Consider the following 21,769-nt stretch of genomic DNA (forward strand, 5'->3'; position numbering starts at 1 on the left):
AATAACACATATTCTCCATTTATAAGAAATGCTCAAAACTTCGACTGTAATTACTGTGAGTCTCAAAAGCAGCATGGTTAGTCACCAACAGAGGGCCCATACCAGACGTGAGACAGAGACAGCTAGAGATAGCTGGTGCTGGTTGAATCATTTATTCATTACCTGAAACGCTGTTTTTGTCTTTGTTGAGAAATTTTCTGCAATATAGTGATTCTATTCTATTCAATAAATGCTGAACTTAGTGTAGAACAGGTTTTCAGCCATCACTGTACCCATATATCACCCTCAAATATATTTGTATTCAATTTCACTGTCAGAACTCACACCTTCACGGAGTAGATTTGGTGGAAAAAAGTGGTAGACCCAAGTGCAGGGACGCAGGGAGGATCCAAAAAGTATTTATTTAGAAAAACAAAAATGACAAACAAGGATCATGAAAAATCTAAATGCTAAATTAACAAGGTCCCAGAAAATCAAAAATCAGTCACAAAGAAACGCTAATAAACAAAACACTCACCACTACAGAATACATGACAAAACTAACTCCAAGGCACCTAATGTAGCCATGAATGTAGTCATTCAGGATCACAAACATACAGTAAATCATTTGGTACAGTAAAGTCAGGTTTGTTGCTATCCACACAACAGCTAGACCACACTTGTCACTCAGACACAGTCTCTTCCTCAGAATAAAGTCAACAACTCACAGAGGGGGAGGCAAGGCATGCATAGGGGGGGAAAAAACATGATGGAGATAGAGTGACAAATAGAACAGAGAGAAACAGAGAGCGAATAAGACATGGGCTGTGATGCATACTAACGACATCATTACATGCCCCTCCCAAACATGTTGACTTCCCAGATAGTTTCCCCTCGTCACCCAAACACCACCCTATCCAACCTATGCCATCCCTCCATTTGCTCACATCTTTTTGTTTCCACTATCTCTTCTTCAGTTCAAATGCAAACTGTAGCAAATTTTAGAGTATTTACTTAACATCCTGAGCTTGGCAGGTCGTAATTGATGCTGTTCCTATTGCATTGCGGTGTGTGTGTGTGCATGCATGCGTGTTTTGGTTGGGTGTTTGTCTCGTGCTCCCCTCACGAGTAGCCGCTCTTTTTCCCTGGCATTGAACTTGACCCTATGCAACCCTTCTATAATGAGTGCATTGAAAACATCTCACTTTGGAATGCTGTGTGGGGAACTCAGAGAGCATAGTTGCCCTCACTCCCTGAGCACTGACTCTGTGTGTGTGTTTGTGTGTGTATGTGTGTGTGTGTGTGTACTTGGGATTGGCAGAGGAAGGGTGGGGGTCAATTTATATGGAAAAAAATAAAGATCCTATATCATCCCCTGCATCCACCTGTAAATACAGAGCACACGCTTATAGTATCCATCCATTTTTTGTACCCCTTTATCCTCAGAAGGGTCGCCGGCATGCTGGAGCCTATCCCAGCTATGTTCGGGCGAGAGGCGGGGTACACCCTGAACTGGTCGCCAGCCAATCGCAGGGCACATATAAACAAACAACCATTCGCACTCACATTCACACCTACGGGCAATTTAGAGTCTTCCATTAACTTCCCATGCATGTTTTTTGGGGGAAACCGGAGTACCCGGAGAAAACCCACGCAGGCACGGGGAGAACATGCAAACTCCACACAGGTGGGGCCCGGATTTGAACCCCATTCCTCAGAACTGTGAGGCAGATGTACTAACCTGTCACCCACCGTGCCGCCGGAAAAATAATCATTTTGATAGATGTTGTGAAGTTGATTTGATCTGTTAGTTGACATACAGAAAAAGTAATTTTCTGCAAAATGATCTTGCAAGTGCCATCAGTTAAAATGATGCATCATGAGGGAACAGTGTCGATGGATGGATGGATGGATGGATGGATGGATGGATAGATAGATAGATAGATAGATAGATAGATAGATAGATAGATAGATAGATAGATAGATAGATAGATAGATAGATAGATAGATAGATAGATAGATAGATGGATGGATAGATGGATGGATGGATGGATGGATGGATGGATGGATGGATGGATGGATGGATGGATAGATAGATAGATAGATAGATAGATAGATAGATAGATAGATAGATAGATAGATAGATAGATAGATAGATAGATAGATAGATAGATAGATAGATAGATAGATAGATAGATAGATAGATAGATAGATAGATAGATAGATTCCAGCTTTATTGTTCAGGGGCAGCAGCTTAAGCAGGGAAGCCCAGACTTCCCCTCTCCCCAGCCACTTCGTCCAGTTCTTTTAGGCCAGGGGTGGGCAAACGTTTTGGCTTGGGGGCCACATTGACTTTTAAAATTTGACAGGCCATGACCAGTGCTTACATATACAAAATTAAAGAAGACAAATAAAATTTAAAAAAGGTATTGTAGTCCTGATACTTAGATTTACTTTTAATGGAACAGTGTTGTTTTGTTGATCACCTTTTGAGCCAAACACCACAAGCATCCTCTGTGCCATCTTCTGGATTTTTGGAAATTTGTCTGCGCTTAATGAAGCATAAAACTCATCCAGTGTGAGAGTTGAACTCTTTTAAGACAGTATCACATTGGAAATCAATCAGTTCCATCTGCAGCTCCCGTGGTGCCGTTTCAAGCTCTGTGTGACTGAATCTTGGATGGCAGTTTGTCAGATAAAGGTGTTTTGCTGAGCCTGCATGCTTGATTTTAACCGCTGAGCTGTAGACATCAGTTCCTGCGTTGATTGGCTGTTAGCATAATCAGCATGCTTGGTAGAAAAGTGACAGCTGATGTTATATTCCTCTAAAACCGCAATGGTTTCTTAACAAATTACACATACACCCTTTGACCGCACTTCAGTGAAAAAGTATTTATTAGTACATTCTATATTAAAGACTTGGCACTCACTGTCGACTTTTCTTTTCTTTGGTCCACTCATGGTTGAAGAAGGTTTCAGAGCAGTAGCAGAGTAAAAACAGAACAGCCAAAATCAAGTCAATGTATCACTGTACCTACTGCGCTATCTGGTGGAATCACTGGGCATAACAGGACAAGGTCAAATGAATGCAGTCGTGATTTTGATATGATTTGGACAATTTTGTACCAATCTTTGGTGGGCCGGATTGAAATGTTCAACGGGCCGGATGTGGCCCGCAGGCCATAGTTTGCCCATCTCTGGTCGAGGGGGATTCCAAGACATTCCCAGGCCAACCGAAAGACAGTTTTTTTAAGCCTACTGCCGATGGGACGTGCCCGGAACACCTCACCGTTAAACATTGCGCTTATAATGTTGTTAAATGTTGACAAGTGCAGATAGTACTGTATTTTTAAAGTGCAAAAATAAAGAAAATAAATCTCTTTACAAGGCCTAACAAAGTAACTGTGATCATAACCCCTCACAGCCAGGTATGGCTGAGTTGTGAATCTGTATGGCCAGTGGGACAAAAGAGTTTTTGAGATGATTCGTGGGGCAGTTTGTACTAAAAGCCTGCTGCTGAACATTCTCCTCTGCCTAATGAAAGTCTGGTGTAGAGGATGATGAGTGTTGGCCAGATTGCAGTTTTTGTTAATTATGATTTTTTTTTTTTTCCCAGCCCCGCTACACAGTACCTTTGTTTAACTTTTTTGTAATAAATATTATAGGGAGAAAACCTTGTCTGGTCCCCTGCGGTTAGGTCTGCCTGCCCTCTGCCTACACTCCACCACGAAAAACGCCTATTGTGACAGAATGACCAGAGCAACAAAGACCCAGCGGGAAACACGGCATCAGCCTGCACGCCGTCGCTCTGTTCGCCTTCACCATCAGACTGCCAAGCAACCCACTCCTCAGCCAGTTAGGTCTCTTGTCATTTCCTCTCTAGTTCTACATGTCATCCTTGTGATAGTTTTTCTGTCTGCCCATCCGTGTTACATTCCGCTCGACACATTTTACAAGAGTGATTATTCCGATTTTGAAGATTAAGGCCCCAAATTATATAACCTCCTTCCAGATGACGACTCAGACTAAGATTTGGATTTCTCCTGTTTCTCCCCTTGTGGATTGTCTTGTCCCTCTCCACTTCTGCTGCATTTTGCCCTTGCCCATGTTTTCCCCCTTTGACCTTTACTTGGATACCCGTTTTAACCAATTATTTTGAACCATTGCGTGGTGGCCAATGGAGGCACCCAAGTACAGGTGACTGTCACTCTTTTACCCTTGTTTCCATCACCTTGTTCCTTGAATGTCTTGTCATGTTGTTCCAAACCTGTTTCTTATCTCATTCCATGCCTGTCACTTTACCTCTCATGGTGCAAGTCTGCTCACCCGTTAATGTTGGCTTACCTTCTCTCGTGCCTGCCCTTGTTTCTGGTGTCCCTGAACCTTTATGGCGTCAAGCTGATCAGACCGATGCAGACCCAATTCCATCTCTGCGGCAGTTCAAGGCCTTAGTTTCGGCTCCGCGGCAGCTCAAGGGCTAAGTTCCAGCTATGCGGCATTCCACTCCCCCCTGTACCTCTACCGGCTCAGTGGCTGCTCAAGGACGGCTCTGCAGCTGGCCATGGCTATAATACAGAAAGGGCGCCTGGAACTCACATATTCACTTTCCGATGAGGTGAGCGAAACCGTCGCACCAGTCACCTGGCCGCCTTGCAGTGACACACGTCCTGCCTCCGCCTTCCAGCCCTGATTTGGATTTTCTGTCCACCTTCCTACCCTGTGGCGTACATCCTGCAAGCCGTCCTCATGACCGGCCTGTCTGACACCAGACTGATCCTAATTGGTCTCTTCCTCTCATTGTTCTGGTCAGCCTCCAGAAAGAATAGGACACGGCCCCTTCTACGCTTTTGTTTTGAGGGATCTGGATCCCTTAAGGGGGTTGAGGGAGAGGGCTCATTATGTCATTATTACATCATGTCAATTATTATGGTATTGTTATGATTGTTGATGTGTTTTGGTCTTACAATGCTATACTAATGAATTTTCTTCTCAGTGGGGACGTACCTTTTTTGTGAAATGAAAAAAAGTATGGCGGCAAAATGTGCATTTTCTGCCATGTGTTTAAGAAAATTTGTTTTAACACGTGAATGGATTTGTTCTGGAACAACACATCTCATTCAAAACGTGCAGGGTATAACCATACCATTATATTTTAATATACAGTAGAGTAATAGGGGTTTCAGTAGGATCTCAGTTTGATTGTAACAAACCATAGCTCTTTATATTTGATTATAAAATGAGTAAAGTTTAATCAAAAATGCATGAAATGGTTTTTTGAACTAAAGTGGAGGTTGGTGTTCATCTCAAACACCTTCATTTGATCTCTACAGGGACCAAAATTAGTTGGCACAGAGCCTCCTGAACTGGAGTTTGTTGTTCCCATGTGCGCCGGTCTGCTTGTCTTTGTTACTACCTGGTCCTGCCGTCTGTGGTGGTGAGTCTCTACACTGTGTTTGGCCACTTTGTTTCTCGGTTTTGGCACTTGTTAATTTGGACATTTTTATCTCGGCTACTCAGTATCTTTGTTTGCCTGTCTTTTTGAAAATACCCTGCATTCCTGCCTTGCCTTGTTCCCTGTCGCTGCTGCCTGCCTTTTGCCTGCACTGCACCACAACGAACCCTGATCTTGACATCGTGGTTTATAAACCTGCCTGTAGAAAATCAAATTGAATAGAGAAGCCCAGTGAGCCATCTCAAATTCTGGTACAAAAAGGGGAATTCTGTTTGAAATTCTGCATTCCTGTTCAAAATGTTAAAACATTGATTGCTCATTTAAATTAAAAGTGACATCAATAAATAAGCCCAGTGGGCTCATAAATTTTTGAACTTGGCATAATCAGTTTTTGTTTTTTACATTTTCATACTTTTCTTATTTATGCATGATAAAACAAAATATGATAAAACATGAAAATGGCAGTGATAGGGTGTGTGAGTGTCTGTGGGCAAACATGTCCAGTGGACCTGGCAGAGTATGACGTTGAGCTGTGTTTGATCTTAATCCTGATCTAGCTGTCACCATCTATCACACAAACACCCACGCACGCACGTACGCACACACTCTTTCTCTCTTATACACACACACACACAAACACAAACTCTCATATCAGTGGGAGGGGCCAGTGACAGCACTCTGGGGGGCTTATGAATAATAAACAAAAATACAGTCTGGTACAGGTAAGAATGTACACACGTAAACGCACACACACACACACACACACACAAACACACTTCCCATATAACCTCGCCCCAGCACTGCCTTCACCCTCCTCTTCCTGCAGCCTCCATGTTTATGCATCAAACCCTGTTTCATATGTATCGACCGCATCATTCCCTCTGTTGTCACGGGAACTGATGACACAGGCTGCACTAAGAATGATGGCCCTCTTCCAGATTACTGTGCTGCTGGTGTACTTATACACTTTTGAATTCCTGCCTACCGAAACAACACACACACACACGGGCATACATACTAAGTGAGTGATGTTACAAACATTTCCCTTTGGGACCTAATAATGTAAGCAGCCTGACATAAAGATGTGAGAAAAAAAATAGTGTCCAGCTCACCAACTGACTTAGGACATGAGCATGCAAAATATGAAAAAACATAGGAGAAAATTGTTGGGATCCTTCTGTTTAAAAAATAAAAACTGGTGTTTATTAGAATTACTCATGAACGTAATATTATATGTGGTCCAGCAGAATCAAATCAATAAACAAGCTAATCCAACTGGCCTGGTCAAAAATAATGCTGCCCTTAATTTGATCTTTTGCTGGTGAAGTTTAAAAGGATCACTCCAACCAAATGATTTATGTACTCTCAATGAGACTTCTGCACCTATGAATAGTAATGATGGGAACATCAGTTCGACTGTTTTGACTGGAATGAATTACTCGAATCAGTTTATTTAAAATATGTATTCAAAAAATTTGTTCACTGAATCATTCAGTGCTTTGTCATTCAGTTGATGATTCAGCCTGGAGGTGTACATTTACTATGTAACACGTTCACTGAGGGCCATATTCTCCCATGTGCGTAAATCAGAAAAGGCACACATTTGTGTGCTTCTCTGGCTGTGCATATACCCCCATCCACTCAAATGTGTCATTTATACACTCTCGCACTCTGCATGGAGCAACCCTAAAATGTGGGCATTCCCTGTCAAATATGGCCCTGCGAACATGCTGCACGCTTTCTCCCATGAACTTAAGCACTTTTTCCCTCTCTGACTCACTCCAGAGACTGCAGCACCCTAATGGCCCGGCAACGGCCCGGTGACAGCTGGCCGTAATATGTCCCTACGACGTACAGTATTATATTAATTGGCGAAAAACATTGCCGCCAACTGTCTTTTAAAAATATTATTATTCACTTTCATTTGCTTCTATGTGGGTCATCAACTGGGTCAGTTCCACACACATTCCCTTTTAGTTCATTGGTTTGGTATTGATACTGGTTATAAAGAACCTCGAGTCAAATGTTCATTTTAGTCTATGCTGTGGGCTGCTAAGACAATGGATGTTCATAATTTGGACACCCTTTATATAAACACAGTGCCCAAAGCGCTTTACAAAGCCTCAAAGTGACAAAATCCATTTTAAACACAACCATCACACCAAATTTCTTAAGCTGGCAACAAAATACATGGTGTCACATTTCCTCTTTCCCGTCAGTTTGCAATTATGGAATCCTTTCCCCAAAAATGCAAATACAAATGTGACAGAGTATATGGTGAAGTGTTCTCACATTATATACAGTATAGTGTTACTTACTATTGTATGAGATGTAGCCAGTGACCATGTTGACAAACTAGCATTTAAAGAATAAAGAAGCATTTAATACAATACAATACACTACAGTACAATATTTGGCTACTCTACCCACCTCTGGTCATGTATCTGCATCCATACTCATGTGGGAAGTCATTGGGTTATGTTTAATGTCTGCAGGTGCAGAAAGTTTTTTTGCTTACAGACACATTTTCAGAAATTATGAAGCTGGAAAAAAATTTTTTATTCAATCCTAGAAATTCACCCTTGAGTGTGAATGGTTGTTTGTTTATATGTGATTGGCTGGCGACCAGTTCAGGGTGTACACTGCCTCTCGCCCAAAGATAGCTGGGATGAGCTCCAGCACGCCCGCGACCCTAGTGAGGATAAGCGCTACAGAAAATAGATAGCCGAATGGATGTGTGGATAATGCAGATGCCCACATACAGTGTTTGTGTACAGCAATTACTGTAAAGTCAATTCCCCATATTACTGTATGTAAGTAATATATGTAAAAAAAATATATATATAAATTAAGAGGGCTTTCATAGATGCCGATGTGACACGGACATAGATGTTTATGTTTCTTGTTCATGAGTTCCACAAAATGAAATGTACAATTAATCTATTCGTCAAAACTTTTGGTTTCTGTATTCAAAACCTGAAGCAGTTTTGCATAAATTCCTCAATCACTTGTGAAAGACAACACAGTATAACCGAGGCTGTAGAATTTTGTTTGATTTATTTTTACATTTTGCATGCACAGAACAGTGCAGTAATGGCACACTACTGACTTGTGTGTAAAATATTCCCTTAAATGAGTCTGATTGCAGCAGATATAAATTCAGCAAAAGGAAATTCACTCATAAAATTGCAACACGCAGCATTTTAAATCACCAGCTTGATGTAGGCACATATTTAGATGTGATTTACGCTTGTGCCTGATCATTTTCTTTGTTGTTTCTTGTCAAACTGAAGTTAACATTGATGAAAGGTGCCCATTATCTTATTTGCATATAAATGTATTTATCTTTTCCTGACTGAGGCTTAACTATGAGAATAACTTGAGCAGAACACAAATTCAACCTTCACTAAAATGCTGTACATTATGTTGTATTCGCTTTCATGTCTGTATTTTCTCTTTTGTTTTCACCTTCTCCATGTTGTCTTCACCTTATCAGTGGTCGACCTTGTCAAAGTGATCCGATTGGATGAACTAAAAGGAACTACCGTAACTGCAGACAGGCAATATGACGGTATTGCGATCAACTAATGAAGTCAAACTATTTTTTCCCAATAAACGAGTACATTCATGTCACACCGGTGGCATCAGATGACTGATGACAATGATGATGGAACATAGATGTTTTTAGAGCAGAACATACTGTCCATCTAACATAGAGAGTGTTGTTATCATGAAGAATTTAAATTATTATAGAGGCTTTTAAAACATAGTTTAACATATTGTCCTTTTTCTTATTTAAAGTTAAAAGTATGACTTGTGCTTGACTAATTACTTTTATGGCTACAGCTTCTTTAATTGTTGTCTGTCTTTTCCTACATCTGCATTTCTTTGTGCCACAGTCAACACTAGGAGGAAATCTGTCAACAAATCTTTATTGAGACAAAAATATTCATTGTTGTTCTCCAATTGCATTATTAGTATAGGATAAAATTCTGTTACACATTATTTAGTGAATGGTATTTAAATTAAGATTTGCAGTTCAAGAAATTGTATTGGAGCAAAGTTACGGGAGATCACATTGTCTATCTATTGTGATATATATTTAAATAACTTAGTCTTCGCATTTACATGTATGTAATCAATACCTCAATCAAATCAAATTCTGTACAATTCAAAAACATTTAGGCTTTTTTTGAATTGTTATGTAATATAGAACTGAGCATATACTGTATGTTCAGTACGATTTGTACTATTGTGTATATACATACCCTGGTAGAAATTCTGAAATGTAATTTCTTTTGATAATATATCTGATAACTGAACAGGGACCATCTCATTATTTTCTTTATTTATTATTTACCTAAAACAAGTAAATACAAGTAAAAATTGAACGTGGTCAAATAAAGTCTGCATGGAATGTGCTTAACTTCAGAAAAAAATAAAACAAAGGAAACGTTTGAGTTTCCACTTCTCTGTTTAACATTTTGACACGAGTCTCAACCAATTTATATTATTAAACACATCTTAACAATTGAACAATTATAGAAGTTAATTTTCTTCCACTCTTATATTCCACTCATCCTCTTCTTTGCTCAGTGATAGAATTGTGCTCTAACATGCCCTGCTAGGATTTTCTGTCATCTCACTTCAGATTTTGAGTGGCTATGTTTGTTCAAAACCTTTATGTTTTGTCTCCTAACAGCATTTTACATGTGCACTTTTACTGTAACAAGTGCTCCGAGTGGGTAGTATAAACAAAAATGACTCTGGCCATTCCATTTTAATTTTTTGGAAGAGTGAGATTTGTTGTGTATTTTCTCTCCCTTTAGCTGTCATTTTCTAAACGCCTGAAATGTAGACTTGATTGGCTGTGTAAGGTCATGTGGGATGGCTAAACTCGCATGTAATTGGTCTGAGCGTTTCATCATCCACTAAACCGCGACCATAAAGCCGACAATGGCTGTGCCGCTTAAAATAGAAGCGACCCATTAGGTTTTGAGTCATAACCCTTCTTTGTTGGGTCTAGGTCTGTGTTTGTAAAGGACAGCTTCCGGTTCTGGACCTGGACTGCTCGCGGTCCACCAGTTAGTGACCTCTGCTATTGTCTCTTGAACCGTGCTGTATCACTCCAGTGTATTATTATTATTATAGGTATTGTTTTACTAGAGCAACTTTTGGGTCACAGTTACCACAACTCCCCTCACAAAGTGTATAACGATGTTGGTGTGGGTAGACCTGTTGGGGAGAACAGAGGCTGCATGCAGCTTGGATATCTAGGGAAAAATTTGTTGGCACTATCTGAACAGCAAAAGTGCACAAGACCCAGATGGCGATGTCTCAAATGCAAGCATGGAAGACATGAAACAAACAGCAACTACTGCTGAAGAGTCTGTTGCTCAAGATCATAAATTTTGAAGGTGAGAACTATAGGCCTTTTTGTGAGGCTTACAATGGAAAAAACACTATATGGCTGAGAAGAAATTACAGTATATAGAAGTTGTCATTTTCTAACTTTGCCTCACCAGTACAGTTCCGTACAGTGTAAGTTGGCAGTACCAATGTTTAACTTTCCATTGTCAAATGTTGTGAAGCATACTGATCCCAAAATTACAAATCTGTATTTTACCACCTCTCTGCGTTGTGTCGACCTTAGTGGTTGTGAATGCATCAAGTCCAGAATGTTGGATGTGCAATGATCCCCCACGATATCATGGTTCAGACTGTTGCCTCGGCTATTCGCGAATTTCCCCTCTGTATAACGGCATTCGCAGCCTACAAGATATACTTTGTAAATGTTCTGTTTTCCTGTGCACGATAGGGGGGTAGAGTTGAGTTCATAAAGCACGCCGAACAGTCACTGCTGGCGCATGTAACGGAACGTACTATGGGCCATCCAAAGAAGGAGAACAAATTATTACCTTAGGTCCTGTGATTGGCTTGTACACTGGAAGGGGGTTAAGTGATGCATGACTATAGTTGGGTATTAATAAAAACATTTCAATACCTGTACCAATATCGTCACTTTGATAAAGGTTACTGAGCAATACCTTATTTTTTTAAAGAGGAGAATGTCAAAATAGTTAATAAATTTGTTATACAATCTTGAGTTTTGTCAGTTTTGCACTCTAAGCAGCTTTCTAAAATGTTATTTTTTAAAAATCTTTCCTCAAGTAATCTCCAGTGGGTGGCACAATAGGCCGACTGGTTAACACATCTGCCGCACAGTTCTGAGGACCCGGGTTCAAATCCGGCCTCATGCAATATATTATATATAATAATTTAGCTATTGAAGTGAAATAGTGAATGTTCCTTAAAAGCAATATGTTATGAATGTGTGTTTGGCTCTGTGATTGTCTGGCACTCCTATTGTGATGCTTTCAGGCACGTTCATACACTACGTAATACATAAAAGGTAACACTTTCCCAGGGTTTCTTTTATCCGTCTCTTTATCTGAGTGATTTTTTCTCTCAAAATATTTTACCACTTCAGCCACACCCCTCCTTCTCTCTGCAAGCCCACAACCCAGCAGTAATTCTGTGTTTATAAACTCTTTATTATGGCCCCTCGCATCATCATTTACAAAGCAAGCATCTGCTCATTGCTGAGCTCAAGGATGGGGCAAATTGCTTTTATAGGGAAAAAAATAGCAAGTGAGAGAACACAAATGGACACCCTCAGCAGCAACTGTGCACAAATCAAGACACAGCCCTGGACGACTTACAACAGTCGTTAACTCTTCTGGCAGAAAGACACAAAAGCATACAAACACTTCACTTGTTCAAATAGAATCAAATGTTTATCTGGCCACCATCAACACACTCAGTGTGTCCCAAAGTTTTACAGCTACTTGATGCTGCAATGTGAAAAACAAAGATTGTGACCTCAGCTCTCGAATTTCTGAGCTCGGCTCTAACTCAGCAACCATAGCAATATGAGATCAGTGGGGATTAAGAAAAGGGCAAGGGAGCCTGCCATTGTTTTCATGTTTAAGACATTAACATGCACTAAATGACAAGGACGAGTAAGTGAATTTAACTCCGAAGGAACCTATAGCTTTGGAGAAAGGAAAACTTCTCTTTTTCATCCTGTGGTGAATGGGAAGGTTTCTACAGATGCTTTTGTATCACTGGTGCCCTGCAATTGGCTGGCGACCAGTTCAGGGTTTACCCCGCCTCTCGCCCGAAGATGGCTGCAGCATGCCCACAACCCTAGTGAGGATAAGCAGAACGGAAGATGAACGAATGAATGGGGCCACCAGTGATATATCGGCTATATCAGACGATATTTTCTGTTACATTGAAGTACTTTTTTGAGGCCATATGCACATATATTAAAAAGAAAATGGACGGATGGATGAATGGATTTTATTCATATGCAACCGATGTAAATGTTCAAATTAAATTCAAAGGATTCTTTTTTTTTTTTTAGTGCTGGCATCACAGGTGTCACAGATGCAGAGGATTCGACCCCAGTTCCTGGCATCTCCTCCGGCATCCCCAGCGTCTCCGACGCAATTACATTCCGACAACCGGCTGTTGCTGCCCGCCCGACTGGCCGTGTCCTCACCCGTGCTGTGCTGGAGTCACAAGAGGAGATTGTAAGGGCAATCGGCAGCATAAATGATCGCCTTGATCAATTTATAGGTGTCCTCACAAATACCATCCAACCATCCATCCATTTTCTGAGCAACTTCTCCTCACTAGGGTCGCAGGCGTGCTGGAGCCTATCCCAGCTATCATCGGGCAGGAGGCGGGGTACACCCTGAACTGGTTGCCAGCCAATCGCAGTCCTCACAAATAGTGATTCATTAAATACACTGGTTAACAAGTGAATTCCAAGTCCTTACTTCTTTTACATTGTTGAAATCAAATGTTGTCGGGCATGAATTGTTCATCAGTGCCAATTGTTCATGTGTCACTGATTTGCAGATTTATTATAACAGTTTCCCAGCATCACCTCGAAGTGTCGCCAAAGCACCAACAGCTGCAGAAACGTGCTATGAAGTTGGCGTGAGGCACCGCACATTTCCATGGTCATTTCACGCTTGATACATCTGAACTTTGCCATGAAAAAGAACATACGCCAGATTTTTGTGTGTATATACCGTTTTGTACATGAGGCCCCTGGAGAAGCTCATCCATGCTTTTATCTCATGTAGACTTGACTATTGTAATGGTCTTCTGACTGGACTCCCCAAAAAGAGCATTAAACAGCTGCAGCTCATTCAGAATGATGCAAGTGGGTTCTGACGAGAACAAAGAGGTCAGAGCATGTTCATCCAATTCTAAAGTCTTTACACTGGCTTTCATAAAGTTTTATTGCGACTTCTTTTTTTTTTTTTTTTTTTTTTTTTTAGCTGACTTTAATATGCAGCTCCCTGCTCCCTATTTTAATGCTATATTTAACTCTTAGCTGTGCTTGATTGTACCGTTTGGACTTGATTAGGAAAGCTACACCTGTCTATGTAAGATCTTACAAATCACAGTGCATGTCAGAGCAAATGAGCATCATGAGGTCAAAGGAACTGCCGGAAGAGCTCAGAGAAAGACTTGTGGCAAGGCACAGATCTGGCCAAAGTTACAAAAATAAATAAATAAATAAATTATGCTGCACTTAAGGTTCATAAAAGCACAGTGGCCTCCATAATCCTTAAATGGGAGACGTTTGGGATGATCACAACCCTTCCTCGAGCTGGCCGTCCGGCCAAACTGTGCAATCGGAGCAGAAAAGCCTTTGTGAGAGATAAAGAAGAACCCAAAGATCACTGCGGCTGAGTTCCAGAGATGCAGTCGGGAGAACGTTCTAGAAAGTCCACCATCACTGCAGCACTCCACCACTCGGGGCGTTATGGCAGAGTGGCCCGACGGAAACCTCCCCTCAGTGCAAGACACATGAAAGCGCGCATGGCGTTTGCTCAAAAACACCTGAAGGACTCCAAGCTGGTGAGAAATAGGTTTCCCTGGTCTAATGAGACCAATATAGAACTTGCTGGCCTTAATTCTAAGTGGTATGTGTGGAGAAAACCAGTCACTGCTCATCACCTGTCCAATACAGTCCAGTGAAGCATGGTGGTGGCAGCATCATATGCTGTGGGGGTGTTTTTCAGCTGCAGGGACAGGACGACTGGTTGCAATCGAAGGAAAGATGAATGCGGCCAAGTACAGTGATATCCTGGACAAAAACCTCCAGAGTGCTCAGACTGGGCCGAAGGTTCGCCTTCCAACGAATCAATGACGCTAAGCACACAGCTAAAATACAGGAGTGGCTTCAGAACAACTCCGTGACTGTCCTTGAATGGCCCAGCCAGAGCCTTGACTTAAACCCAATTGAGCATCTTTGGATAGACCTGAAAATGGCTGCCCACCAAAGTTCACCATCCAACCTGACAGAACTGGAGAGGATCTGCAAGGAGGAATTGCAAAGGATCCCCAAATCCAGGTGTGAAAAACATGTTGCATCATTCCCAAAAAGACTCATGGATCTATTCACTCAAAAGGATGCTTCTACTAAATACTGAGCAAAGGGTCGGAATACCAGTATAATAAAACAGAGCTGGACTCCAATGAAGGTGTAGAACCATCTCAAGGATGATCAGAAGAAATGGACAAAACCCGAGTTAAATATAGTGTCACAGCAAAGGGTCTGAATACTCATGGCTGTGTGATATTTCAGTTTTTCTTTTTTAATAAATCTAATGAATTTAATGAATTTCAACAATTCCTTTTTTTCTGTCTGGTGCTGCGTGTACATTAAGGGAAAAAATGAACTTAAATATATATATAATAATACAACTAATAATATCATATAGATAGATAGATCTTAAAATAAGGCGTCACAGTGGACGACTGGTTAGCCCGTCTGGCTCGCAGTTCTGAGGATCGGGGTTCAATCCCTGGCCCCGCCTGTGTGGAGTTTGCATGTTCTCCCCGTGCCTGCGTGGGTTTTCCCCGGACACTCCGGTTTCCTCCCACATCCCAAAGACATGCGTGGTAGGTTAATTTACGTCTCTAATTTGCCCGTAGGTGTGAATGTGAGTGCGAATGGTTGTTTGTTTGTATGTGCCCTGCGACTGGCTGGCAACCAGTTCAGGGTGTACCCCGCCTCCTGCCCGATGATAGCTGGGATAGGCTCCAGCACTCCCGTGACCCTTGTGAGGATAACCGGCTCAGAAAATGGATGGATGGATGGATGGATATCTTAAAATATATTTATATTTTGTTGTTAAAATGACTTGAAAGAACTCAAAACTGAAGGTATAGTACTTACGACTTGACTCGGGACTTGACTCGGGACTTGAGGACAAAGACTTGAGACTGACTTGTGACTTGCAGAACAATGACTTGGTCCCACCGCTGATAAAAATACAATAGAAACAAAAAAAAATACAGAAGTACTTACCATAAAACTAACCTTAAGTAGTTCTGGAAGCAACGAGACAGAATCCAACTGGTAAGAAGTAAGGTTGAACAAGGACAATGCCAATACAGTAAGCAAAGTGTGATGCAATGCACTCTAGCACCTTCCTTCAACCAAAGCTACACCTAAATACCAAACAGAGCAGATTTCAATCAGGCTACACCTACCAATGAAACAGGTTAGCCTGCGGACAGAGAAAAAAATGATATCACCAGCAGGCAGAAACACAGAACGTGGCAAAAGTGATAGAATTGGGAGTGTTAGTGGAAGGGAAACAAACTTATTACTGAGTCAAAGAAAATAAATTAATCACTCCTGTAATTTTGGGAAAGTCAGCAACGGCATAAAAGCCATGTTTTATTTGATTGAACTTGTCCCGAGTGTGTGTTTGGTTGTATATGGCCATCCTGCGTATCATTGTTTAAAAATTTGGAGAGGACAGCCAGAAAACTGCTCTGGGAGATGCCAGCACCAACTGTCACAGTGCGCTGAAATGACCCAGATGCACAGAAAGAGTTTTTGTCATTGGTAATATGGCATGACTCATTCTTGAGACTGGCTCAAGAGTCAGCCCTTAGATTATTCAGAATTTCCAAAATTGCATGGCTGAATAGAGTATAGGTGGCAATCATTTTTGTTGGTGACCTTTGAAATTTTTTTACACAAGTTGTCACTCCTCTCATTTTGCATACGAAACGCTAGTGCTGCTTTGCGTGCTGGTTTGCACCTGCCACTCAGAGGTATTATTTAAAGGCACCGTATTTAGGCTATTTAGACCTCCATAGAGAGACTCTTGAACATGGACTTAGTATAAAAGTGTCAATTAATTTTAAAAAAACACCTTGGTTTTGTCATATGAGTGTCCAGAAAAGGCCCCTCTGACAGCTAATTCTGTTTGACCCAGTTTTGCATCTGCTTTGTCCATATTTGGCGAACACCGCCCCCTTTCCTTTGATTTTCCTTTGGTTGGCTCCGTATAGAAGACGCACTTGTGAGAGCACACGTGTTGACAGGGCTGGCTGGCAAAGAGATAGGCAGAGCGCTTTGCTACTAGTGATGTAGATAAGCTCGAGAAATTCAAATTACCTCAGCAGACAAATGTTTGGTGCTCAGTAATGCGTGGACGATTTTAATTCATATTTCATAAGTTTACTGAGGCACCAGAGAGACAATATTACATCCCCAAGACTAGAAAAAGTTGGTTTGGCAAAATACGTGTCAGGGCTGCTGTTTCTACACGCTGAGTCCAGTTCGTGTGTGTGTGTGTGTGTCATGAGTGCTTTGCAGGGTTGACGTGTTGGAGTCTAGCAGCTGCACCTTGTCATCCTAATTACAGCTGACTGCTCTTAAGATGCTGTGGGACTCCAACTCATCGCCAAACGATCAACGCTCTATGTCTAGTTTGTAGCCTAGCCGCCTTGTGCAACTTTTGCTTCCTGAAGACCTTGTAATTTTATTTGTATTTCTACCCCATTCTTGCTATTTGTCCCCAGTCTGCCATTTGCCTTTGCTCCCCGCAAACCAGCGCTCACCTCTTGTGGCCCACCGTCAACCAGGACTCATACCCTGGCATACTGGTCCTCCTTGGAACCCTGCTAATCCTGGATCTAGTTCTCGGAGCCCTTTTTGTTTGGTTCCAAGCTGCAATAAACCTTTATTCACAAACTCACCTCCCTGTCCTCTCTGCATCTGGGTCCAACTTGCAACCTGAATCCTGACAATGCGGAAACTTAAAAGACGCAGCCATCGCAATTTGTCTCAGGTTTGATAAATCACATTGGTGCATGCTAAATCCATCTATTTGCATATACATCTGCCAAAATGAATTCTGCGCCAATTTACTGTGGTTGGCTGATGTATTTGCAGTTTGGCAGTTTGCACCCATTTTTGCACATGCAAACCTTTAGTAAAACAAGCCCTCAGTGTGTTTGTCTCATTCATGTTTGTGTGTGTTGATGTTGGCAAAAATTTCTTTGACATTTATGGTAACACATAGAGGCACACATACATCGTGTAGCTTTGTCATTATTGTTGTCCGCAATCAAGTCATTAAGTACACATTCGTACACACTCACACACGCGCGCGCACGTGTGCACAGTGGTCACCGTCATGTCAGGAGGCAAATTAGAAATGTCAGCTTGTGTTAAACTTGCCCAAACACAACACAGTAAGGGCTATACAGTAAGTTATCTCTCTTTCATTGACATTTCAGACAGCATCCTGTATATCATCATGTAACACAGAAGCAGGCCCCAGTTTAATGTTGGAATATAGTGCCCAAATCACCCTGCATCAGATGTACTGTGCATCAATAAAGTCTTTTGACCTCACGTGATATACAATATACCACTGGCTTTACTTACGACTATCCTGCATCACATTCGTAAAAGTAATCATTGAATTGTGAGCATTTTCAGTTATTCTCACCTTTACAGAAGGAGGCTTTGTGCTGTGGATATTACTTTTGAGAACTCCCTCTGTTGTAAGAACCAGCTCTTCCAGGGTCCAGCTCATTCTCTGTATGTCCCTATTAACAGCACAAAAGGAAATTACAGAGTTATGCAAAGATATTCAAATATATAATGACATAGTTTTTCCAACATTAGCAATACTCTGTTCCAAGGATATTGATTTGGGAGTGGGACATAAACATATTGCAAAAAAACAAAACAATGACTAATCACTAATTCTAACTTCGACAGGTACTTTGTGTTTTGGGTCAGTGGCGCTAACCATTGCAGGGCCAGCAGACTTTCCCACCAGTACAGGCCACCCCATGGAGAGTCGGCAATCGGCTACATAACTGTTACTCCTGCTTTGCAGTCAAAGGTTCATTGTTTTACACTGGAAAAATAGTTCATCATCATCATTATCATCATCATTGTGCACATGTACATCGCTACAGGTACTGTACATAGGTGCATTTGCATGCTTCGCTGTAAGATGTGTTTTTTAAAGAGGACACCAATGTTAGAAGATGTTTGTAAGCATCTGAAATGCTACAGTATTAGGGATGATCGTTTTTGGTATATATATATGCTTAAACTATTAATATATGGAATTATAATCACTGTTAGGGGAGTGTCTATTATTATACCCTGCGAAGAGCCGGGTCCACTGTACACACACGCATGCACGCACTCACTAACACACACGCACACATTAAAAATATTTTTTTTCAAATACCGAGATGTCAATGCTCCTTCATGCTAGCCCCGTTATGTAAGCAACCATAGCATTCTACTGTACATTTGATCTGGTGCATATACAGCAGCTGAAATAAGTACTTTACCATTTCTCTCACGAAATAAACTTCCAAAGGTTTTATTGACCTCAAAATTTCCCCAGATGTTGGTAACAACCCAAGTAATCCATGAACAAATAAGATCAGAAATTAAGTTGTGTGTACAAATCTGAAATGGCACAGGGAAAAAGTATTGAACACATGAAGAAAGGGCTGTGAAAAATTGGTTTCAAAGAAAAAGAATAAAGCTGCGAGAATGGCCCAGCCAATCACCTGACTTGAATCCAATCGAAAATCGATGGAAATAACTGAAACTCAAGGTCCATAAAAGAAGCTGACGGACACTTCAATATTTGAAGACTGCTCCTGTGGAGGAATGGGCCAAAATCACACCAAAGCAATGCATGCAACTAGTTTTTCCATACAGGAGGCACCTTGAACCTGTCATTACAAACAAAGGTTTTTGTACAAAGTATTAAATAAATACCAGTTGGCATGTTAAATACTTTTTCCCTGTGTCATTTCACATTATTACTCAGAACTTAATTTATGTTCTTATTTGTTCTACTTTCTTTGTATTTATGGATTACTTGGGTTGTTCCCAGCATCTGGTGAAATTTTCATGTCAAGAGCACCTTTGGAAATGTATTTAGTGAGAAAAATTGTGACGTGCTCAATACTTATTTAAGCCGCTGTATGTGTGTGTTTGTGCGTCTGACCATGGCATTCTTTCTTGCATGCCACAATGACAATTCAGCCTCTGGGGAGTGTCCTCATATGTCTTCATCACAGACAACTGAGAGAGGAGTAGTGGGAAACCAAAAGTGGCTGAGAAGGCAAGACAAACACAGTAGCACACATTCTGGTATAAACAATTAATCAGAATATGAATCCCCTGTGAAATGGCTAGTTGAACCATCTCTCCATGTTAATGTTTTATTGAGCGCAGGATACTTCTGTGAAATTACTCAAACCCCAAATGAGTTTCAAGCCATTGCATATTATACATATACAGTGGGGCAAAAAAAGTGTTTAGTCAGCCACCAATTGTGCAAGTTCTCCCACATAAAAGATGAGAGAGGCCTGTAATTTTCATCATAGGTATACCTTAGCTATGAGAGACAAAATGAGAAAAAAAAAAGCCAGAAAATCGCATCGTCTGATTTTGAAAGAATTTATTAGCAAATTATGGTTGGAAAAAAGTATTTGGTCAATAACAACATTTCATGTCAATACTTTGTTATATACCCTTTGCTGGCAATGACAGAGGTCAAATGTTTTCTGTAAGTCCTCGCAAGGTTTTCACACACTGTTGCTGGTATGTTGGCCCACTCCTCCATGCAGAGCTCCTCTAGAGCAGTGATGTTTTGGGGCTGTCAGTGACCTACACAGACTTTCAACTCCCTCTCAAGATTTTCTATGGGGTTGAGATCTGGAGACTGACGAGGCCACTCCAGGACCATGAAATGCTTCTTACGAAGTCACTCTTTTTTTTGCCCGGGCGGTGTGTTTGAGATCATTTTCATGCTGAAAGACCCATCCACATTTCATCTTCAATAGGTCCCCCCACTGTGTGGTTCTGGGATTTTCGCTCACCGTTCTTGTGATCGTTTTAACCCCACGGGGTGAAATCTTGCGTGGAGCCCCAGATTGAGGGAAATTATCAGTGGTCTCGTATGTCTTTCATTTTCTAATAATTGCTCCCACAGTTGATTTCTTCACACCAAGCTGCTTACCTATTGCAGATTCAGTCTTCCCAGCCTGGTGCAGGTCTACAATTTTGTTTCGGGTGTTCTTTGACAGCTCTTTGGTCTTGGCCATAGTGGAGTTTGGAATGTCATTGTTTGAGGTTGTGGACTGGTGTATTTTATACTGATAACGAGTTCAAACAGGTGCCATTAATACAGGTAACGAGTGGAGGACAGAGGAGCCTCTTGAAGAAGAAGTTACAAGTCTGTGAGAGCCAGAAATCTTGCTTGTTTGTAGGTGACTAAATACTTATTTTCCACCATAATTTGCTAATAAATTCTTTAAAAATCAGACAATGTGATTTTCTGGATTTGTTTCCCTCATTTCGTCTCCCATAAGTGAGGTATACCTATGATGAAAATTACAGGCCTCTCTCATCTTTTTAAGTTGGAGAACATACACAATTGGTAGCTGACTTAATACTTTATTGCCCCAGTATATACTGTAAGCATGTTGGATGTAATGGTAAATTCAACATCATTTAACAAACCTTGTGCATGTTTAATAAGAGTTTTATCACCACTTGCAAGTTGAAAGAATTAAGTTGAGATCTCATTTTGAACATTTTACACGTTTTTAGACATGATTAAAGATTCACAAATGAATTAGCATTCATCAAAATGTGTTCAAACTGTTCTTAAGCTGTCATACACAACTTTGCACCATTCATGGGTTTGTTTGTTTGTTTCACTTTATTCTCAATGTATGCAGAGAATCAAATAAACACTGGCATGAAATGTTTTGCTTGCATATGATTATTATGCATTAGCCGAGCTTTGGCAATGTTTGCACTTTATTCATGATAACATGGTTTTAACAGGCTTCATATTGTGTCTGTTTGCAAATACAGGAAGTCCTCGAGTTACGACGTACTCGAACCTACGACATTTCGACTTTACGACGCCCTTGCCTCGTCCGCCATTTTGT

General features: G+C 41.0%; 1 long non-coding RNA gene across 1 annotated transcript in view; it reads right to left on the reverse strand.

Annotated features, from left to right (window-relative positions):
* Positions 1-18,290: 18,290 nt before the first annotated feature.
* Positions 18,291-21,769, reverse strand: part of LOC133410140 (uncharacterized) — a 42,348-nt gene continuing 38,869 nt past the window's right edge. The window contains exon 4 of the long non-coding RNA XR_009769498.1: positions 18,291-18,376. This is a non-coding gene — a long non-coding RNA (uncharacterized LOC133410140). The remainder of the gene's footprint in view (positions 18,377-21,769) is intronic.

The sequence above is a fragment of the Phycodurus eques genome, chromosome 11, assembly GCF_024500275.1.
Source record: "Phycodurus eques isolate BA_2022a chromosome 11, UOR_Pequ_1.1, whole genome shotgun sequence".
Classification (NCBI taxonomy): Eukaryota; Metazoa; Chordata; class Actinopteri; order Syngnathiformes; family Syngnathidae; genus Phycodurus; species Phycodurus eques.